The following is a 19,643-nucleotide window of genomic DNA, read 5'->3' on the forward strand; positions in this document are numbered from 1 at the left end:
TGCCTCATGGTCTCCCCTCCTCTGCGCACCTGACAGTTTGCCTGCCCTTCCACTGCCTGTCTCCAGACTTTCCAAGGAGAAAAGGCAAAGCACTAAAGCGGGCCGGGCAACGGGTCAAGTTCCGCTTTCGGCGACTAGCAGGGAGGTAGCGTGGCCGAGCGGTCTAAGGCGCTGGATTAAGGCTCCAGTCTCTTCGGAGGCGTGGGTTCAAATCCCACCGCTGCCACTTTTCCTGGCCTTGCATTTTAAAGAAGAACGTAACGTTGACCTCTTCCTTCATTAGTGCCACCTCTGTCGCAATGAGCAAGCGGATGGTATGCCACACCCTGCAGGAAAAAGGTTTCGCTTCTGACGTCTTGCTTTTCTGGACATCCAGTCTCAAGTTTCCCATCTGGAACGGCGCTCCCTGCTGCTTTGTGAAGGCTTGCTGCAAGAGCCTTCGAAACCCAGGAGCTCTTGCGTTGAGCTGTGACGCGTCCTGGGAAGACCTCCCGTTGCAGCGGAATGAGCCCCACTTCCAGGGCGTGCTGGTAGCAAATTTCCCACAGCCCACAGGGAGCAAACGATCCCAGGTGTGATGTATCACCAGGAGAGGCTGAGATGAGAGTAGGGGTTCACGCGTGTGCCCGGACCGAGGTTAATGATGGGATTAGAGCTAGGGTTAGATGCAGGGAAAGAGTGAGAGTTATAATTAGGGATAAAGCTAACAGGTGATCATTACTCGTCATGTAACATGATACAAAGGGTCAGAAGAGGAACTGATTCAGGGTTACAATTTGGACTTCGCAGACAACAGGAGCACTAAATGGTGCTGAGGGGGACTCAATAAAGTGGACCGGCCGCCTAATGTAAGCAATTGTGCACAAATATTGTACGATGACTAGCGTTGCCGGTGCTTTTTTCTTAAAGAGTCAGTTCTTGGCACCCATTCCCTACTTGACTCAGCCTAATCTTCAAGAATATTTGTCAAGAACTAAAAAAAATCCAGAAACAGTTTAACCTCCCCGTCGGGGAATTGAACCCCGGTCTCCCGCGTGACAGGCGGGGATACTGACCACTATACTAACGAGGAGACGTGAGGGCATGAAATGAACAGCTGCTGATGTCTGCACAGCATCCAGCGACCACCTAGCTGGCCTAGGGGGGTCTCATTTTCCCCCGTCAAACGGCTTGCCCGATCTAAGGCTAATTTCTTTCTTTTTATCGGCACCAGGCTTAAAACTCAGTTTAAGGCGATAGTTCCGGGCTATGTTTGACTCCAGAGTTGAATCTGTCATCCCGCATTTCCTCAGCAAATCAAGCTACCCATCTCAAGTCTCATGAGCTGAGGACGGCAAAGTCCCTGTGGGCTTAGGACAGTCAAAGAAACCCCTGGGCTGCATGCTAAGCCCCTTTTCGGCTTCACTTTCCGAATCCTGCCCTAGCTTGCGATTAGTTTTTTTCTCACTTCTTGCCCCCATCTCCCACCTTGCCTCATGGTCTCCCCTCCTCTGCGCACCTGACAGTTTGCCTGCCCTTCCACTGCCTGTCTCCAGACTTTCCAAGGAGAAAAGGCAAAGCACTAAAGCGGGCCGGGCAACGGGTCAAGTTCCGCTTTCGGCGACTAGCAGGGAGGTAGCGTGGCCGAGCGGTCTAAGGCGCTGGATTAAGGCTCCAGTCTCTTCGGAGGCGTGGGTTCAAATCCCACCGCTGCCACTTTTCCTGGCCTTGCATTTTAAAGAAGAACGTAACGTTGACCTCTTCCTTCATTAGTGCCACCTCTGTCGCAATGAGCAAGCGGATGGTATGCCACACCCTGCAGGAAAAAGGTTTCGCTTCTGACGTCTTGCTTTTCTGGACATCCAGTCTCAAGTTTCCCATCTGGAACGGCGCTCCCTGCTGCTTTGTGAAGGCTTGCTGCAAGAGCCTTCGAAACCCAGGAGCTCTTGCGTTGAGCTGTGACGCGTCCTGGGAAGACCTCCCGTTGCAGCGGAATGAGCCCCACTTCCAGGGCGTGCTGGTAGCAAATTTCCCACAGCCCACAGGGAGCAAACGATCCCAGGTGTGATGTATCACCAGGAGAGGCTGAGATGAGAGTAGGGGTTCACGCGTGTGCCCGGACCGAGGTTAATGATGGGATTAGAGCTAGGGTTAGATGCAGGGAAAGAGTGAGAGTTATAATTAGGGATAAAGCTAACAGGTGATCATTACTCGTCATGTAACATGATACAAAGGGTCAGAAGAGGAACTGATTCAGGGTTACAATTTGGACTTCGCAGACAACAGGAGCACTAAATGGTGCTGAGGGGGACTCAATAAAGTGGACCGGCCGCCTAATGTAAGCAATTGTGCACAAATATTGTACGATGACTAGCGTTGCCGGTGCTTTTTTCTTAAAGAGTCAGTTCTTGGCACCCATTCCCTACTTGACTCAGCCTAATCTTCAAGAATATTTGTCAAGAACTAAAAAAAATCCAGAAACGGTTTAACCTCCCCGTCGGGGAATTGAACCCCGGTCTCCCGCGTGACAGGCGGGGATACTGACCACTATACTAACGAGGAGACGTGAGGGCATGAAATGAACAGCTGCTGATGTCTGCACAGCATCCAGCGACCACCTAGCTGGCCTAGGGGGGTCTCATTTTCCCCCGTCAAACGGCTTGCCCGATCTAAGGCTAATTTCTTTCTTTTTATCGGCACCAGGCTTAAAACTCAGTTTAAGGCGATAGTTCCGGGCTATGTTTGACTCCAGAGTTGAATCTGTCATCCCGCATTTCCTCAGCAAATCAAGCTACCCATCTCAAGTCTCATGAGCTGAGGACGGCAAAGTCCCTGTGGGCTTAGGACAGTCAAAGAAACCCCTGGGCTGCATGCTAAGCCCCTTTTCGGCTTCACTTTCCGAATCCTGCCCTAGCTTGCGATTAGTTTTTTTCTCACTTCTTGCCCCCATCTCCCACCTTGCCTCATGGTCTCCCCTCCTCTGCGCACCTGACAGTTTGCCTGCCCTTCCACTGCCTGTCTCCAGACTTTCCAAGGAGAAAAGGCAAAGCACTAAAGCGGGCCGGGCAACGGGTCAAGTTCCGCTTTCGGCGACTAGCAGGGAGGTAGCGTGGCCGAGCGGTCTAAGGCGCTGGATTAAGGCTCCAGTCTCTTCGGAGGCGTGGGTTCAAATCCCACCGCTGCCACTTTTCCTGGCCTTGCATTTTAAAGAAGAACGTAACGTTGACCTCTTCCTTCATTAGTGCCACCTCTGTCGCAATGAGCAAGCGGATGGTATGCCACACCCTGCAGGAAAAAGGTTTCGCTTCTGACGTCTTGCTTTTCTGGACATCCAGTCTCAAGTTTCCCATCTGGAACGGCGCTCCCTGCTGCTTTGTGAAGGCTTGCTGCAAGAGCCTTCGAAACCCAGGAGCTCTTGCGTTGAGCTGTGACGCGTCCTGGGAAGACCTCCCGTTGCAGCGGAATGAGCCCCACTTCCAGGGCGTGCTGGTAGCAAATTTCCCACAGCCCACAGGGAGCAAACGATCCCAGGTGTGATGTATCACCAGGAGAGGCTGAGATGAGAGTAGGGGTTCACGCGTGTGCCCGGACCGAGGTTAATGATGGGATTAGAGCTAGGGTTAGATGCAGGGAAAGAGTGAGAGTTATAATTAGGGATAAAGCTAACAGGTGATCATTACTCGTCATGTAACATGATACAAAGGGTCAGAAGAGGAACTGATTCAGGGTTACAATTTGGACTTCGCAGACAACAGGAGCACTAAATGGTGCTGAGGGGGACTCAATAAAGTGGACCGGCCGCCTAATGTAAGCAATTGTGCACAAATATTGTACGATGACTAGCGTTGCCGGTGCTTTTTTCTTAAAGAGTCAGTTCTTGGCACCCATTCCCTACTTGACTCAGCCTAATCTTCAAGAATATTTGTCAAGAACTAAAAAAAATCCAGAAACGGTTTAACCTCCCCGGTCTCCCGCGTGACAGGCGGGGATACTGACCACTATACTAACGAGGAGACGTGAGGGCATGAAATGAACAGCTGCTGATGTCTGCACAGCATCCAGCGACCACCTAGCTGGCCTAGGGGGGTCTCATTTTCCCCCGTCAAACGGCTTGCCCGATCTAAGGCTAATTTCTTTCTTTTTATCGGCACCAGGCTTAAAACTCAGTTTAAGGCGATAGTTCCGGGCTATGTTTGACTCCAGAGTTGAATCTGTCATCCCGCATTTCCTCAGCAAATCAAGCTACCCATCTCAAGTCTCATGAGCTGAGGACGGCAAAGTCCCTGTGGGCTTAGGACAGTCAAAGAAACCCCTGGGCTGCATGCTAAGCCCCTTTTCGGCTTCACTTTCCGAATCCTGCCCTAGCTTGCGATTAGTTTTTTTCTCACTTCTTGCCCCCATCTCCCACCTTGCCTCATGGTCTCCCCTCCTCTGCGCACCTGACAGTTTGCCTGCCCTTCCACTGCCTGTCTCCAGACTTTCCAAGGAGAAAAGGCAAAGCACTAAAGCGGGCCGGGCAACGGGTCAAGTTCCGCTTTCGGCGACTAGCAGGGAGGTAGCGTGGCCGAGCGGTCTAAGGCGCTGGATTAAGGCTCCAGTCTCTTCGGAGGCGTGGGTTCAAATCCCACCGCTGCCACTTTTCCTGGCCTTGCATTTTAAAGAAGAACGTAACGTTGACCTCTTCCTTCATTAGTGCCACCTCTGTCGCAATGAGCAAGCGGATGGTATGCCACACCCTGCAGGAAAAAGGTTTCGCTTCTGACGTCTTGCTTTTCTGGACATCCAGTCTCAAGTTTCCCATCTGGAACGGCGCTCCCTGCTGCTTTGTGAAGGCTTGCTGCAAGAGCCTTCGAAACCCAGGAGCTCTTGCGTTGAGCTGTGACGCGTCCTGGGAAGACCTCCCGTTGCAGCGGAATGAGCCCCACTTCCAGGGCGTGCTGGTAGCAAATTTCCCACAGCCCACAGGGAGCAAACGATCCCAGGTGTGATGTATCACCAGGAGAGGCTGAGATGAGAGTAGGGGTTCACGCGTGTGCCCGGACCGAGGTTAATGATGGGATTAGAGCTAGGGTTAGATGCAGGGAAAGAGTGAGAGTTATAATTAGGGATAAAGCTAACAGGTGATCATTACTCGTCATGTAACATGATACAAAGGGTCAGAAGAGGAACTGATTCAGGGTTACAATTTGGACTTCGCAGACAACAGGAGCACTAAATGGTGCTGAGGGGGACTCAATAAAGTGGACCGGCCGCCTAATGTAAGCAATTGTGCACAAATATTGTACGATGACTAGCGTTGCCGGTGCTTTTTTCTTAAAGAGTCAGTTCTTGGCACCCATTCCCTACTTGACTCAGCCTAATCTTCAAGAATATTTGTCAAGAACTAAAAAAAATCCAGAAACAGTTTAACCTCCCCGTCGGGGAATTGAACCCCGGTCTCCCGCGTGACAGGCGGGGATACTGACCACTATACTAACGAGGAGACGTGAGGGCATGAAATGAACAGCTGCTGATGTCTGCACAGCATCCAGCGACCACCTAGCTGGCCTAGGGGGGTCTCATTTTCCCCCGTCAAACGGCTTGCCCGATCTAAGGCTAATTTCTTTCTTTTTATCGGCACCAGGCTTAAAACTCAGTTTAAGGCGATAGTTCCGGGCTATGTTTGACTCCAGAGTTGAATCTGTCATCCCGCATTTCCTCAGCAAATCAAGCTACCCATCTCAAGTCTCATGAGCTGAGGACGGCAAAGTCCCTGTGGGCTTAGGACAGTCAAAGAAACCCCTGGGCTGCATGCTAAGCCCCTTTTCGGCTTCACTTTCCGAATCCTGCCCTAGCTTGCGATTAGTTTTTTTCTCACTTCTTGCCCCCATCTCCCACCTTGCCTCATGGTCTCCCCTCCTCTGCGCACCTGACAGTTTGCCTGCCCTTCCACTGCCTGTCTCCAGACTTTCCAAGGAGAAAAGGCAAAGCACTAAAGCGGGCCGGGCAACGGGTCAAGTTCCGCTTTCGGCGACTAGCAGGGAGGTAGCGTGGCCGAGCGGTCTAAGGCGCTGGATTAAGGCTCCAGTCTCTTCGGAGGCGTGGGTTCAAATCCCACCGCTGCCACTTTTCCTGGCCTTGCATTTTAAAGAAGAACGTAACGTTGACCTCTTCCTTCATTAGTGCCACCTCTGTCGCAATGAGCAAGCGGATGGTATGCCACACCCTGCAGGAAAAAGGTTTCGCTTCTGACGTCTTGCTTTTCTGGACATCCAGTCTCAAGTTTCCCATCTGGAACGGCGCTCCCTGCTGCTTTGTGAAGGCTTGCTGCAAGAGCCTTCGAAACCCAGGAGCTCTTGCGTTGAGCTGTGACGCGTCCTGGGAAGACCTCCCGTTGCAGCGGAATGAGCCCCACTTCCAGGGCGTGCTGGTAGCAAATTTCCCACAGCCCACAGGGAGCAAACGATCCCAGGTGTGATGTATCACCAGGAGAGGCTGAGATGAGAGTAGGGGTTCACGCGTGTGCCCGGACCGAGGTTAATGATGGGATTAGAGCTAGGGTTAGATGCAGGGAAAGAGTGAGAGTTATAATTAGGGATAAAGCTAACAGGTGATCATTACTCGTCATGTAACATGATACAAAGGGTCAGAAGAGGAACTGATTCAGGGTTACAATTTGGACTTCGCAGACAACAGGAGCACTAAATGGTGCTGAGGGGGACTCAATAAAGTGGACCGGCCGCCTAATGTAAGCAATTGTGCACAAATATTGTACGATGACTAGCGTTGCCGGTGCTTTTTTCTTAAAGAGTCAGTTCTTGGCACCCATTCCCTACTTGACTCAGCCTAATCTTCAAGAATATTTGTCAAGAACTAAAAAAAATCCAGAAACGGTTTAACCTCCCCGTCGGGGAATTGAACCCCGGTCTCCCGCGTGACAGGCGGGGATACTGACCACTATACTAACGAGGAGACGTGAGGGCATGAAATGAACAGCTGCTGATGTCTGCACAGCATCCAGCGACCACCTAGCTGGCCTAGGGGGGTCTCATTTTCCCCCGTCAAACGGCTTGCCCGATCTAAGGCTAATTTCTTTCTTTTTATCGGCACCAGGCTTAAAACTCAGTTTAAGGCGATAGTTCCGGGCTATGTTTGACTCCAGAGTTGAATCTGTCATCCCGCATTTCCTCAGCAAATCAAGCTACCCATCTCAAGTCTCATGAGCTGAGGACGGCAAAGTCCCTGTGGGCTTAGGACAGTCAAAGAAACCCCTGGGCTGCATGCTAAGCCCCTTTTCGGCTTCACTTTCCGAATCCTGCCCTAGCTTGTGATTAGTTTTTTTCTCACTTCTTGCCCCCATCTCCCACCTTGCCTCATGGTCTCCCCTCCTCTGCGCACCTGACAGTTTGCCTGCCCTTCCACTGCCTGTCTCCAGACTTTCCAAGGAGAAAAGGCAAAGCACTAAAGCGGGCCGGGCAACGGGTCAAGTTCCGCTTTCGGCGACTAGCAGGGAGGTAGCGTGGCCGAGCGGTCTAAGGCGCTGGATTAAGGCTCCAGTCTCTTCGGAGGCGTGGGTTCAAATCCCACCGCTGCCACTTTTCCTGGCCTTGCATTTTAAAGAAGAACGTAACGTTGACCTCTTCCTTCATTAGTGCCACCTCTGTCGCAATGAGCAAGCGGATGGTATGCCACACCCTGCAGGAAAAAGGTTTCGCTTCTGACGTCTTGCTTTTCTGGACATCCAGTCTCAAGTTTCCCATCTGGAACGGCGCTCCCTGCTGCTTTGTGAAGGCTTGCTGCAAGAGCCTTCGAAACCCAGGAGCTCTTGCGTTGAGCTGTGACGCGTCCTGGGAAGACCTCCCGTTGCAGCGGAATGAGCCCCACTTCCAGGGCGTGCTGGTAGCAAATTTCCCACAGCCCACAGGGAGCAAACGATCCCAGGTGTGATGTATCACCAGGAGAGGCTGAGATGAGAGTAGGGGTTCACGCGTGTGCCCGGACCGAGGTTAATGATGGGATTAGAGCTAGGGTTAGATGCAGGGAAAGAGTGAGAGTTATAATTAGGGATAAAGCTAACAGGTGATCATTACTCGTCATGTAACATGATACAAAGGGTCAGAAGAGGAACTGATTCAGGGTTACAATTTGGACTTCGCAGACAACAGGAGCACTAAATGGTGCTGAGGGGGACTCAATAAAGTGGACCGGCCGCCTAATGTAAGCAATTGTGCACAAATATTGTACGATGACTAGCGTTGCCGGTGCTTTTTTCTTAAAGAGTCAGTTCTTGGCACCCATTCCCTACTTGACTCAGCCTAATCTTCAAGAATATTTGTCAAGAACTAAAAAAAATCCAGAAACGGTTTAACCTCCCCGTCGGGGAATTGAACCCCGGTCTCCCGCGTGACAGGCGGGGATACTGACCACTATACTAACGAGGAGACGTGAGGGCATGAAATGAACAGCTGCTGATGTCTGCACAGCATCCAGCGACCACCTAGCTGGCCTAGGGGGGTCTCATTTTCCCCCGTCAAACGGCTTGCCCGATCTAAGGCTAATTTCTTTCTTTTTATCGGCACCAGGCTTAAAACTCAGTTTAAGGCGATAGTTCCGGGCTATGTTTGACTCCAGAGTTGAATCTGTCATCCCGCATTTCCTCAGCAAATCAAGCTACCCATCTCAAGTCTCATGAGCTGAGGACGGCAAAGTCCCTGTGGGCTTAGGACAGTCAAAGAAACCCCTGGGCTGCATGCTAAGCCCCTTTTCGGCTTCACTTTCCGAATCCTGCCCTAGCTTGCGATTAGTTTTTTTCTCACTTCTTGCCCCCATCTCCCACCTTGCCTCATGGTCTCCCCTCCTCTGCGCACCTGACAGTTTGCCTGCCCTTCCACTGCCTGTCTCCAGACTTTCCAAGGAGAAAAGGCAAAGCACTAAAGCGGGCCGGGCAACGGGTCAAGTTCCGCTTTCGGCGACTAGCAGGGAGGTAGCGTGGCCGAGCGGTCTAAGGCGCTGGATTAAGGCTCCAGTCTCTTCGGAGGCGTGGGTTCAAATCCCACCGCTGCCACTTTTCCTGGCCTTGCATTTTAAAGAAGAACGTAACGTTGACCTCTTCCTTCATTAGTGCCACCTCTGTCGCAATGAGCAAGCGGATGGTATGCCACACCCTGCAGGAAAAAGGTTTCGCTTCTGACGTCTTGCTTTTCTGGACATCCAGTCTCAAGTTTCCCATCTGGAACGGCGCTCCCTGCTGCTTTGTGAAGGCTTGCTGCAAGAGCCTTCGAAACCCAGGAGCTCTTGCGTTGAGCTGTGACGCGTCCTGGGAAGACCTCCCGTTGCAGCGGAATGAGCCCCACTTCCAGGGCGTGCTGGTAGCAAATTTCCCACAGCCCACAGGGAGCAAACGATCCCAGGTGTGATGTATCACCAGGAGAGGCTGAGATGAGAGTAGGGGTTCACGCGTGTGCCCGGACCGAGGTTAATGATGGGATTAGAGCTAGGGTTAGATGCAGGGAAAGAGTGAGAGTTATAATTAGGGATAAAGCTAACAGGTGATCATTACTCGTCATGTAACATGATACAAAGGGTCAGAAGAGGAACTGATTCAGGGTTACAATTTGGACTTCGCAGACAACAGGAGCACTAAATGGTGCTGAGGGGGACTCAATAAAGTGGACCGGCCGCCTAATGTAAGCAATTGTGCACAAATATTGTACGATGACTAGCGTTGCCGGTGCTTTTTTCTTAAAGAGTCAGTTCTTGGCACCCATTCCCTACTTGACTCAGCCTAATCTTCAAGAATATTTGTCAAGAACTAAAAAAAATCCAGAAACAGTTTAACCTCCCCGTCGGGGAATTGAACCCCGGTCTCCCGCGTGACAGGCGGGGATACTGACCACTATACTAACGAGGAGACGTGAGGGCATGAAATGAACAGCTGCTGATGTCTGCACAGCATCCAGCGACCACCTAGCTGGCCTAGGGGGGTCTCATTTTCCCCCGTCAAACGGCTTGCCCGATCTAAGGCTAATTTCTTTCTTTTTATCGGCACCAGGCTTAAAACTCAGTTTAAGGCGATAGTTCCGGGCTATGTTTGACTCCAGAGTTGAATCTGTCATCCCGCATTTCCTCAGCAAATCAAGCTACCCATCTCAAGTCTCATGAGCTGAGGACGGCAAAGTCCCTGTGGGCTTAGGACAGTCAAAGAAACCCCTGGGCTGCATGCTAAGCCCCTTTTCTGCTTCACTTTCCGAATCCTGCCCTAGCTTGCGATTAGTTTTTTTCTCACTTCTTGCCCCCATCTCCCACCTTGCCTCATGGTCTCCCCTCCTCTGCGCACCTGACAGTTTGCCTGCCCTTCCACTGCCTGTCTCCAGACTTTCCAAGGAGAAAAGGCAAAGCACTAAAGCGGGCCGGGCAACGGGTCAAGTTCCGCTTTCGGCGACTAGCAGGGAGGTAGCGTGGCCGAGCGGTCTAAGGCGCTGGATTAAGGCTCCAGTCTCTTCGGAGGCGTGGGTTCAAATCCCACCGCTGCCACTTTTCCTGGCCTTGCATTTTAAAGAAGAACGTAACGTTGACCTCTTCCTTCATTAGTGCCACCTCTGTCGCAATGAGCAAGCGGATGGTATGCCACACCCTGCAGGAAAAAGGTTTCGCTTCTGACGTCTTGCTTTTCTGGACATCCAGTCTCAAGTTTCCCATCTGGAACGGCGCTCCCTGCTGCTTTGTGAAGGCTTGCTGCAAGAGCCTTCGAAACCCAGGAGCTCTTGCGTTGAGCTGTGACGCGTCCTGGGAAGACCTCCCGTTGCAGCGGAATGAGCCCCACTTCCAGGGCGTGCTGGTAGCAAATTTCCCACAGCCCACAGGGAGCAAACGATCCCAGGTGTGATGTATCACCAGGAGAGGCTGAGATGAGAGTAGGGGTTCACGCGTGTGCCCGGACCGAGGTTAATGATGGGATTAGAGCTAGGGTTAGATGCAGGGAAAGAGTGAGAGTTATAATTAGGGATAAAGCTAACAGGTGATCATTACTCGTCATGTAACATGATACAAAGGGTCAGAAGAGGAACTGATTCAGGGTTACAATTTGGACTTCGCAGACAACAGGAGCACTAAATGGTGCTGAGGGGGACTCAATAAAGTGGACCGGCCGCCTAATGTAAGCAATTGTGCACAAATATTGTACGATGACTAGCGTTGCCGGTGCTTTTTTCTTAAAGAGTCAGTTCTTGGCACCCATTCCCTACTTGACTCAGCCTAATCTTCAAGAATATTTGTCAAGAACTAAAAAAAATCCAGAAACGGTTTAACCTCCCCGTCGGGGAATTGAACCCCGGTCTCCCGCGTGACAGGCGGGGATACTGACCACTATACTAACGAGGAGACGTGAGGGCATGAAATGAACAGCTGCTGATGTCTGCACAGCATCCAGCGACCACCTAGCTGGCCTAGGGGGGTCTCATTTTCCCCCGTCAAACGGCTTGCCCGATCTAAGGCTAATTTCTTTCTTTTTATCGGCACCAGGCTTAAAACTCAGTTTAAGGCGATAGTTCCGGGCTATGTTTGACTCCAGAGTTGAATCTGTCATCCCGCATTTCCTCAGCAAATCAAGCTACCCATCTCAAGTCTCATGAGCTGAGGACGGCAAAGTCCCTGTGGGCTTAGGACAGTCAAAGAAACCCCTGGGCTGCATGCTAAGCCCCTTTTCGGCTTCACTTTCCGAATCCTGCCCTAGCTTGCGATTAGTTTTTTTCTCACTTCTTGCCCCCATCTCCCACCTTGCCTCATGGTCTCCCCTCCTCTGCGCACCTGACAGTTTGCCTGCCCTTCCACTGCCTGTCTCCAGACTTTCCAAGGAGAAAAGGCAAAGCACTAAAGCGGGCCGGGCAACGGGTCAAGTTCCGCTTTCGGCGACTAGCAGGGAGGTAGCGTGGCCGAGCGGTCTAAGGCGCTGGATTAAGGCTCCAGTCTCTTCGGAGGCGTGGGTTCAAATCCCACCGCTGCCACTTTTCCTGGCCTTGCATTTTAAAGAAGAACGTAACGTTGACCTCTTCCTTCATTAGTGCCACCTCTGTCGCAATGAGCAAGCGGATGGTATGCCACACCCTGCAGGAAAAAGGTTTCGCTTCTGACGTCTTGCTTTTCTGGACATCCAGTCTCAAGTTTCCCATCTGGAACGGCGCTCCCTGCTGCTTTGTGAAGGCTTGCTGCAAGAGCCTTCGAAACCCAGGAGCTCTTGCGTTGAGCTGTGACGCGTCCTGGGAAGACCTCCCGTTGCAGCGGAATGAGCCCCACTTCCAGGGCGTGCTGGTAGCAAATTTCCCACAGCCCACAGGGAGCAAACGATCCCAGGTGTGATGTATCACCAGGAGAGGCTGAGATGAGAGTAGGGGTTCACGCGTGTGCCCGGACCGAGGTTAATGATGGGATTAGAGCTAGGGTTAGATGCAGGGAAAGAGTGAGAGTTATAATTAGGGATAAAGCTAACAGGTGATCATTACTCGTCATGTAACATGATACAAAGGGTCAGAAGAGGAACTGATTCAGGGTTACAATTTGGACTTCGCAGACAACAGGAGCACTAAATGGTGCTGAGGGGGACTCAATAAAGTGGACCGGCCGCCTAATGTAAGCAATTGTGCACAAATATTGTACGATGACTAGCGTTGCCGGTGCTTTTTTCTTAAAGAGTCAGTTCTTGGCACCCATTCCCTACTTGACTCAGCCTAATCTTCAAGAATATTTGTCAAGAACTAAAAAAAATCCAGAAACGGTTTAACCTCCCCGGTCTCCCGCGTGACAGGCGGGGATACTGACCACTATACTAACGAGGAGACGTGAGGGCATGAAATGAACAGCTGCTGATGTCTGCACAGCATCCAGCGACCACCTAGCTGGCCTAGGGGGGTCTCATTTTCCCCCGTCAAACGGCTTGCCCGATCTAAGGCTAATTTCTTTCTTTTTATCGGCACCAGGCTTAAAACTCAGTTTAAGGCGATAGTTCCGGGCTATGTTTGACTCCAGAGTTGAATCTGTCATCCCGCATTTCCTCAGCAAATCAAGCTACCCATCTCAAGTCTCATGAGCTGAGGACGGCAAAGTCCCTGTGGGCTTAGGACAGTCAAAGAAACCCCTGGGCTGCATGCTAAGCCCCTTTTCGGCTTCACTTTCCGAATCCTGCCCTAGCTTGCGATTAGTTTTTTTCTCACTTCTTGCCCCCATCTCCCACCTTGCCTCATGGTCTCCCCTCCTCTGCGCACCTGACAGTTTGCCTGCCCTTCCACTGCCTGTCTCCAGACTTTCCAAGGAGAAAAGGCAAAGCACTAAAGCGGGCCGGGCAACGGGTCAAGTTCCGCTTTCGGCGACTAGCAGGGAGGTAGCGTGGCCGAGCGGTCTAAGGCGCTGGATTAAGGCTCCAGTCTCTTCGGAGGCGTGGGTTCAAATCCCACCGCTGCCACTTTTCCTGGCCTTGCATTTTAAAGAAGAACGTAACGTTGACCTCTTCCTTCATTAGTGCCACCTCTGTCGCAATGAGCAAGCGGATGGTATGCCACACCCTGCAGGAAAAAGGTTTCGCTTCTGACGTCTTGCTTTTCTGGACATCCAGTCTCAAGTTTCCCATCTGGAACGGCGCTCCCTGCTGCTTTGTGAAGGCTTGCTGCAAGAGCCTTCGAAACCCAGGAGCTCTTGCGTTGAGCTGTGACGCGTCCTGGGAAGACCTCCCGTTGCAGCGGAATGAGCCCCACTTCCAGGGCGTGCTGGTAGCAAATTTCCCACAGCCCACAGGGAGCAAACGATCCCAGGTGTGATGTATCACCAGGAGAGGCTGAGATGAGAGTAGGGGTTCACGCGTGTGCCCGGACCGAGGTTAATGATGGGATTAGAGCTAGGGTTAGATGCAGGGAAAGAGTGAGAGTTATAATTAGGGATAAAGCTAACAGGTGATCATTACTCGTCATGTAACATGATACAAAGGGTCAGAAGAGGAACTGATTCAGGGTTACAATTTGGACTTCGCAGACAACAGGAGCACTAAATGGTGCTGAGGGGGACTCAATAAAGTGGACCGGCCGCCTAATGTAAGCAATTGTGCACAAATATTGTACGATGACTAGCGTTGCCGGTGCTTTTTTCTTAAAGAGTCAGTTCTTGGCACCCATTCCCTACTTGACTCAGCCTAATCTTCAAGAATATTTGTCAAGAACTAAAAAAAATCCAGAAACAGTTTTACCTCCCCGTCGGGGAATTGAACCCCGGTCTCCCGCGTGACAGGCGGGGATACTGACCACTATACTAACGAGGAGACGTGAGGGCATGAAATGAACAGCTGCTGATGTCTGCACAGCATCCAGCGACCACCTAGCTGGCCTAGGGGGGTCTCATTTTCCCCCGTCAAACGGCTTGCCCGATCTAAGGCTAATTTCTTTCTTTTTATCGGCACCAGGCTTAAAACTCAGTTTAAGGCGATAGTTCCGGGCTATGTTTGACTCCAGAGTTGAATCTGTCATCCCGCATTTCCTCAGCAAATCAAGCTACCCATCTCAAGTCTCATGAGCTGAGGACGGCAAAGTCCCTGTGGGCTTAGGACAGTCAAAGAAACCCCTGGGCTGCATGCTAAGCCCCTTTTCGGCTTCACTTTCCGAATCCTGCCCTAGCTTGCGATTAGTTTTTTTCTCACTTCTTGCCCCCATCTCCCACCTTGCCTCATGGTCTCCCCTCCTCTGCGCACCTGACAGTTTGCCTGCCCTTCCACTGCCTGTCTCCAGACTTTCCAAGGAGAAAAGGCAAAGCACTAAAGCGGGCCGGGCAACGGGTCAAGTTCCGCTTTCGGCGACTAGCAGGGAGGTAGCGTGGCCGAGCGGTCTAAGGCGCTGGATTAAGGCTCCAGTCTCTTCGGAGGCGTGGGTTCAAATCCCACCGCTGCCACTTTTCCTGGCCTTGCATTTTAAAGAAGAACGTAACGTTGACCTCTTCCTTCATTAGTGCCACCTCTGTCGCAATGAGCAAGCGGATGGTATGCCACACCCTGCAGGAAAAAGGTTTCGCTTCTGACGTCTTGCTTTTCTGGACATCCAGTCTCAAGTTTCCCATCTGGAACGGCGCTCCCTGCTGCTTTGTGAAGGCTTGCTGCAAGAGCCTTCGAAACCCAGGAGCTCTTGCGTTGAGCTGTGACGCGTCCTGGGAAGACCTCCCGTTGCAGCGGAATGAGCCCCACTTCCAGGGCGTGCTGGTAGCAAATTTCCCACAGCCCACAGGGAGCAAACGATCCCAGGTGTGATGTATCACCAGGAGAGGCTGAGATGAGAGTAGGGGTTCACGCGTGTGCCCGGACCGAGGTTAATGATGGGATTAGAGCTAGGGTTAGATGCAGGGAAAGAGTGAGAGTTATAATTAGGGATAAAGCTAACAGGTGATCATTACTCGTCATGTAACATGATACAAAGGGTCAGAAGAGGAACTGATTCAGGGTTACAATTTGGACTTCGCAGACAACAGGAGCACTAAATGGTGCTGAGGGGGACTCAATAAAGTGGACCGGCCGCCTAATGTAAGCAATTGTGCACAAATATTGTACGATGACTAGCGTTGCCGGTGCTTTTTTCTTAAAGAGTCAGTTCTTGGCACCCATTCCCTACTTGACTCAGCCTAATCTTCAAGAATATTTGTCAAGAACTAAAAAAAATCCAGAAACAGTTTTACCTCCCCGTCGGGGAATTGAACCCCGGTCTCCCGCGTGACAGGCGGGGATACTGACCACTATACTAACGAGGAGACGTGAGGGCATGAAATGAACAGCTGCTGATGTCTGCACAGCATCCAGCGACCACCTAGCTGGCCTAGGGGGGTCTCATTTTCCCCCGTCAAACGGCTTGCCCGATCTAAGGCTAATTTCTTTCTTTTTATCGGCACCAGGCTTAAAACTCAGTTTAAGGCGATAGTTCCGGGCTATGTTTGACTCCAGAGTTGAATCTGTCATCCCGCATTTCCTCAGCAAATCAAGCTACCCATCTCAAGTCTCATGAGCTGAGGACGGCAAAGTCCCTGTGGGCTTAGGACAGTCAAAGAAACCCCTGGGCTGCATGCTAAGCCCCTTTTCGGCTTCACTTTCCGAATCCTGCCCTAGCTTGCGATTAGTTTTTTTCTCACTTCTTGCCCCCATCTCCCACCTTGCCTCATGGTCTCCCCTCCTCTGCGCACCTGACAGTTTGCCTGCCCTTCCACTGCCTGTCTCCAGACTTTCCAAGGAGAAAAGGCAAAGCACTAAAGCGGGCCGGGCAACGGGTCAAGTTCCGCTTTCGGCGACTAGCAGGGAGGTAGCGTGGCCGAGCGGTCTAAGGCGCTGGATTAAGGCTCCAGTCTCTTCGGAGGCGTGGGTTCAAATCCCACCGCTGCCACTTTTCCTGGCCTTGCATTTTAAAGAAGAACGTAACGTTGACCTCTTCCTTCATTAGTGCCACCTCTGTCGCAATGAGCAAGCGGATGGTATGCCACACCCTGCAGGAAAAAGGTTTCGCTTCTGACGTCTTGCTTTTCTGGACATCCAGTCTCAAGTTTCCCATCTGGAACGGCGCTCCCTGCTGCTTTGTGAAGGCTTGCTGCAAGAGCCTTCGAAACCCAGGAGCTCTTGCGTTGAGCTGTGACGCGTCCTGGGAAGACCTCCCGTTGCAGCGGAATGAGCCCCACTTCCAGGGCGTGCTGGTAGCAAATTTCCCACAGCCCACAGGGAGCAAACGATCCCAGGTGTGATGTATCACCAGGAGAGGCTGAGATGAGAGTAGGGGTTCACGCGTGTGCCCGGACCGAGGTTAATGATGGGATTAGAGCTAGGGTTAGATGCAGGGAAAGAGTGAGAGTTATAATTAGGGATAAAGCTAACAGGTGATCATTACTCGTCATGTAACATGATACAAAGGGTCAGAAGAGGAACTGATTCAGGGTTACAATTTGGACTTCGCAGACAACAGGAGCACTAAATGGTGCTGAGGGGGACTCAATAAAGTGGACCGGCCGCCTAATGTAAGCAATTGTGCACAAATATTGTACGATGACTAGCGTTGCCGGTGCTTTTTTCTTAAAGAGTCAGTTCTTGGCACCCATTCCCTACTTGACTCAGCCTAATCTTCAAGAATATTTGTCAAGAACTAAAAAAAATCCAGAAACAGTTTAACCTCCCCGTCGGGGAATTGAACCCCGGTCTCCCGCGTGACAGGCGGGGATACTGACCACTATACTAACGAGGAGACGTGAGGGCATGAAATGAACAGCTGCTGATGTCTGCACAGCATCCAGCGACCACCTAGCTGGCCTAGGGGGGTCTCATTTTCCCCCGTCAAACGGCTTGCCCGATCTAAGGCTAATTTCTTTCTTTTTATCGGCACCAGGCTTAAAACTCAGTTTAAGGCGATAGTTCCGGGCTATGTTTGACTCCAGAGTTGAATCTGTCATCCCGCATTTCCTCAGCAAATCAAGCTACCCATCTCAAGTCTCATGAGCTGAGGACGGCAAAGTCCCTGTGGGCTTAGGACAGTCAAAGAAACCCCTGGGCTGCATGCTAAGCCCCTTTTCGGCTTCACTTTCCGAATCCTGCCCTAGCTTGCGATTAGTTTTTTTCTCACTTCTTGCCCCCATCTCCCACCTTGCCTCATGGTCTCCCCTCCTCTGCGCACCTGACAGTTTGCCTGCCCTTCCACTGCCTGTCTCCAGACTTTCCAAGGAGAAAAGGCAAAGCACTAAAGCGGGCCGGGCAACGGGTCAAGTTCCGCTTTCGGCGACTAGCAGGGAGGTAGCGTGGCCGAGCGGTCTAAGGCGCTGGATTAAGGCTCCAGTCTCTTCGGAGGCGTGGGTTCAAATCCCACCGCTGCCACTTTTCCTGGCCTTGCATTTTAAAGAAGAACGTAACGTTGACCTCTTCCTTCATTAGTGCCACCTCTGTCGCAATGAGCAAGCGGATGGTATGCCACACCCTGCAGGAAAAAGGTTTCGCTTCTGACGTCTTGCTTTTCTGGACATCCAGTCTCAAGTTTCCCATCTGGAACGGCGCTCCCTGCTGCTTTGTGAAGGCTTGCTGCAAGAGCCTTCGAAACCCAGGAGCTCTTGCGTTGAGCTGTGACGCGTCCTGGGAAGACCTCCCGTTGCAGCGGAATGAGCCCCACTTCCAGGGCGTGCTGGTAGCAAATTTCCCACAGCCCACAGGGAGCAAACGATCCCAGGTGTGATGTATCACCAGGAGAGGCTGAGATGAGAGTAGGGGTTCACGCGTGTGCCCGGACCGAGGTTAATGATGGGATTAGAGCTAGGGTTAGATGCAGGGAAAGAGTGAGAGTTATAATTAGGGATAAAGCTAACAGGTGATCATTACTCGTCATGTAACATGATACAAAGGGTCAGAAGAGGAACTGATTCAGGGTTACAATTTGGACTTCGCAGACAACAGGAGCACTAAATGGTGCTGAGGGGGACTCAATAAAGTGGACCGGCCGCCTAATGTAAGCAATTGTGCACAAATATTGTACGATGACTAGCGTTGCCGGTGCTTTTTTCTTAAAGAGTCAGTTCTTGGCACCCATTCCCTACTTGACTCAGCCTAATCTTCAAGAATATTTGTCAAGAACTAAAAAAAATCCAGAAACGGTTTAACCTCCCCGTCGGGGAATTGAACCCCGGTCTCCCGCGTGACAGGCGGGGATACTGACCACTATACTAACGAGGAGACGTGAGGGCATGAAATGAACAGCTGCTGATGTCTGCACAGCATCCAGCGACCACCTAGCTGGCCTAGGGGGGTCTCATTTTCCCCCGTCAAACGGCTTGCCCGATCTAAGGCTAATTTCTTTCTTTTTATCGGCACCAGGCTTAAAACTCAGTTTAAGGCGATAGTTCCGGGCTATGTTTGACTCCAGAGTTGAATCTGTCATCCCGCATTTCCTCAGCAAATCAAGCTACCCATCTCAAGTCTCATGAGCTGAGGACGGCAAAGTCCCTGTGGGCTTAGGACAGTCAAAGAAACCCCTGGGCTGCATGCTAAGCCCCTTTTCGGCTTCACTTTCCGAATCCTGCCCTAGCTTGCGATTAGTTTTTTTCTCACTTCTTGCCCCCATCTCCCACCTTGCCTCATGGTCTCCCCTCCTCTGCGCACCTGACAGTTTGCCTGCCCTTCCACTGCCTGTCTCCAGACTTTCCAAGGAGAAAAGGCAAAGCACTAAAGCGGGCCGGGCAACGGGTCAAGTTCCGCTTTCGGCGACTAGCAGGGAGGTAGCGTGGCCGAGCGGTCTAAGGCGCTGGATTAAGGCTCCAGTCTCTTCGGAGGCGTGGGTTCAAATCCCACCGCTGCCACTTTTCCTGGCCTTGCATTTTAAAGAAGAACGTAACGTTGACCTCTTCCTTCATTAGTGCCACCTCTGTCGCAATGAGCAAGCGGATGGTATGCCACACCCTGCAGGAAAAAGGTTTCGCTTCTGACGTCTTGCTTTTCTGGACATCCAGTCTCAAGTTTCCCATCTGGAACGGCGCTCCCTGCTGCTTTGTGAAGGCTTGCTGCAAGAGCCTTCGAAACCCAGGAGCTCTTGCGTTGAGCTGTGACGCGTCCTGGGAAGACCTCCCGTTGCAGCGGAATGAGCCCCACTTCCAGGGCGTGCTGGTAGCAAATTTCCCACAGCCCACAGGGAGCAAACGATCCCAGGTGTGATGTA

The 19,643-nt window shown here is 51.7% G+C and overlaps 25 non-coding genes across 25 annotated transcripts; 14 read left to right on the top strand and 11 right to left on the bottom strand.

Annotated features, from left to right (window-relative positions):
* Positions 1-144: 144 nt before the first annotated feature.
* On the top strand, positions 145-226 carry TRNAL-AAG (transfer RNA leucine (anticodon AAG)). Its single transcript has one exon. It is a non-coding gene; the product is annotated as a tRNA-Leu (tRNA).
* A 774-nt stretch (positions 227-1,000) lies between these two features.
* TRNAD-GUC (transfer RNA aspartic acid (anticodon GUC)) lies at positions 1,001-1,072 on the bottom strand. Its single transcript has one exon. It is a non-coding gene; the product is annotated as a tRNA-Asp (tRNA).
* Positions 1,073-1,613: 541 nt separating this feature from the next.
* TRNAL-AAG (transfer RNA leucine (anticodon AAG)) lies at positions 1,614-1,695 on the top strand. Its single transcript has one exon. It is a non-coding gene; the product is annotated as a tRNA-Leu (tRNA).
* A 774-nt stretch (positions 1,696-2,469) lies between these two features.
* On the bottom strand, positions 2,470-2,541 carry TRNAD-GUC (transfer RNA aspartic acid (anticodon GUC)). Its single transcript has one exon. It is a non-coding gene; the product is annotated as a tRNA-Asp (tRNA).
* Positions 2,542-3,082: 541 nt separating this feature from the next.
* Positions 3,083-3,164, top strand: TRNAL-AAG (transfer RNA leucine (anticodon AAG)). Its single transcript has one exon. It is a non-coding gene; the product is annotated as a tRNA-Leu (tRNA).
* A 1,369-nt stretch (positions 3,165-4,533) lies between these two features.
* On the top strand, positions 4,534-4,615 carry TRNAL-AAG (transfer RNA leucine (anticodon AAG)). The gene has a single exon. It is a non-coding gene; the product is annotated as a tRNA-Leu (tRNA).
* A 774-nt stretch (positions 4,616-5,389) lies between these two features.
* On the bottom strand, positions 5,390-5,461 carry TRNAD-GUC (transfer RNA aspartic acid (anticodon GUC)). Its single transcript has one exon. It is a non-coding gene; the product is annotated as a tRNA-Asp (tRNA).
* A 541-nt stretch (positions 5,462-6,002) lies between these two features.
* TRNAL-AAG (transfer RNA leucine (anticodon AAG)) lies at positions 6,003-6,084 on the top strand. Its single transcript has one exon. It is a non-coding gene; the product is annotated as a tRNA-Leu (tRNA).
* A 774-nt stretch (positions 6,085-6,858) lies between these two features.
* TRNAD-GUC (transfer RNA aspartic acid (anticodon GUC)) lies at positions 6,859-6,930 on the bottom strand. Its single transcript has one exon. It is a non-coding gene; the product is annotated as a tRNA-Asp (tRNA).
* Positions 6,931-7,471: 541 nt separating this feature from the next.
* On the top strand, positions 7,472-7,553 carry TRNAL-AAG (transfer RNA leucine (anticodon AAG)). The gene has a single exon. It is a non-coding gene; the product is annotated as a tRNA-Leu (tRNA).
* A 774-nt stretch (positions 7,554-8,327) lies between these two features.
* TRNAD-GUC (transfer RNA aspartic acid (anticodon GUC)) lies at positions 8,328-8,399 on the bottom strand. The gene has a single exon. It is a non-coding gene; the product is annotated as a tRNA-Asp (tRNA).
* A 541-nt stretch (positions 8,400-8,940) lies between these two features.
* Positions 8,941-9,022, top strand: TRNAL-AAG (transfer RNA leucine (anticodon AAG)). The gene has a single exon. It is a non-coding gene; the product is annotated as a tRNA-Leu (tRNA).
* Positions 9,023-9,796: 774 nt separating this feature from the next.
* TRNAD-GUC (transfer RNA aspartic acid (anticodon GUC)) lies at positions 9,797-9,868 on the bottom strand. Its single transcript has one exon. It is a non-coding gene; the product is annotated as a tRNA-Asp (tRNA).
* A 541-nt stretch (positions 9,869-10,409) lies between these two features.
* On the top strand, positions 10,410-10,491 carry TRNAL-AAG (transfer RNA leucine (anticodon AAG)). The gene has a single exon. It is a non-coding gene; the product is annotated as a tRNA-Leu (tRNA).
* A 774-nt stretch (positions 10,492-11,265) lies between these two features.
* On the bottom strand, positions 11,266-11,337 carry TRNAD-GUC (transfer RNA aspartic acid (anticodon GUC)). Its single transcript has one exon. It is a non-coding gene; the product is annotated as a tRNA-Asp (tRNA).
* Positions 11,338-11,878: 541 nt separating this feature from the next.
* On the top strand, positions 11,879-11,960 carry TRNAL-AAG (transfer RNA leucine (anticodon AAG)). The gene has a single exon. It is a non-coding gene; the product is annotated as a tRNA-Leu (tRNA).
* A 1,369-nt stretch (positions 11,961-13,329) lies between these two features.
* On the top strand, positions 13,330-13,411 carry TRNAL-AAG (transfer RNA leucine (anticodon AAG)). Its single transcript has one exon. It is a non-coding gene; the product is annotated as a tRNA-Leu (tRNA).
* A 774-nt stretch (positions 13,412-14,185) lies between these two features.
* On the bottom strand, positions 14,186-14,257 carry TRNAD-GUC (transfer RNA aspartic acid (anticodon GUC)). Its single transcript has one exon. It is a non-coding gene; the product is annotated as a tRNA-Asp (tRNA).
* Positions 14,258-14,798: 541 nt separating this feature from the next.
* On the top strand, positions 14,799-14,880 carry TRNAL-AAG (transfer RNA leucine (anticodon AAG)). The gene has a single exon. It is a non-coding gene; the product is annotated as a tRNA-Leu (tRNA).
* A 774-nt stretch (positions 14,881-15,654) lies between these two features.
* TRNAD-GUC (transfer RNA aspartic acid (anticodon GUC)) lies at positions 15,655-15,726 on the bottom strand. The gene has a single exon. It is a non-coding gene; the product is annotated as a tRNA-Asp (tRNA).
* A 541-nt stretch (positions 15,727-16,267) lies between these two features.
* Positions 16,268-16,349, top strand: TRNAL-AAG (transfer RNA leucine (anticodon AAG)). Its single transcript has one exon. It is a non-coding gene; the product is annotated as a tRNA-Leu (tRNA).
* A 774-nt stretch (positions 16,350-17,123) lies between these two features.
* Positions 17,124-17,195, bottom strand: TRNAD-GUC (transfer RNA aspartic acid (anticodon GUC)). Its single transcript has one exon. It is a non-coding gene; the product is annotated as a tRNA-Asp (tRNA).
* Positions 17,196-17,736: 541 nt separating this feature from the next.
* Positions 17,737-17,818, top strand: TRNAL-AAG (transfer RNA leucine (anticodon AAG)). The gene has a single exon. It is a non-coding gene; the product is annotated as a tRNA-Leu (tRNA).
* Positions 17,819-18,592: 774 nt separating this feature from the next.
* TRNAD-GUC (transfer RNA aspartic acid (anticodon GUC)) lies at positions 18,593-18,664 on the bottom strand. The gene has a single exon. It is a non-coding gene; the product is annotated as a tRNA-Asp (tRNA).
* Positions 18,665-19,205: 541 nt separating this feature from the next.
* TRNAL-AAG (transfer RNA leucine (anticodon AAG)) lies at positions 19,206-19,287 on the top strand. Its single transcript has one exon. It is a non-coding gene; the product is annotated as a tRNA-Leu (tRNA).
* Positions 19,288-19,643: the final 356 nt, after the last annotated feature.

The sequence above is a fragment of the Ambystoma mexicanum genome, unplaced genomic scaffold, assembly GCF_040938575.1.
Source record: "Ambystoma mexicanum isolate Mex_15411 unplaced genomic scaffold, UKY_AmexF1_1 Mex_scaf20, whole genome shotgun sequence".
In the NCBI taxonomy this organism is placed as follows: Eukaryota; Metazoa; Chordata; class Amphibia; order Caudata; family Ambystomatidae; genus Ambystoma; species Ambystoma mexicanum.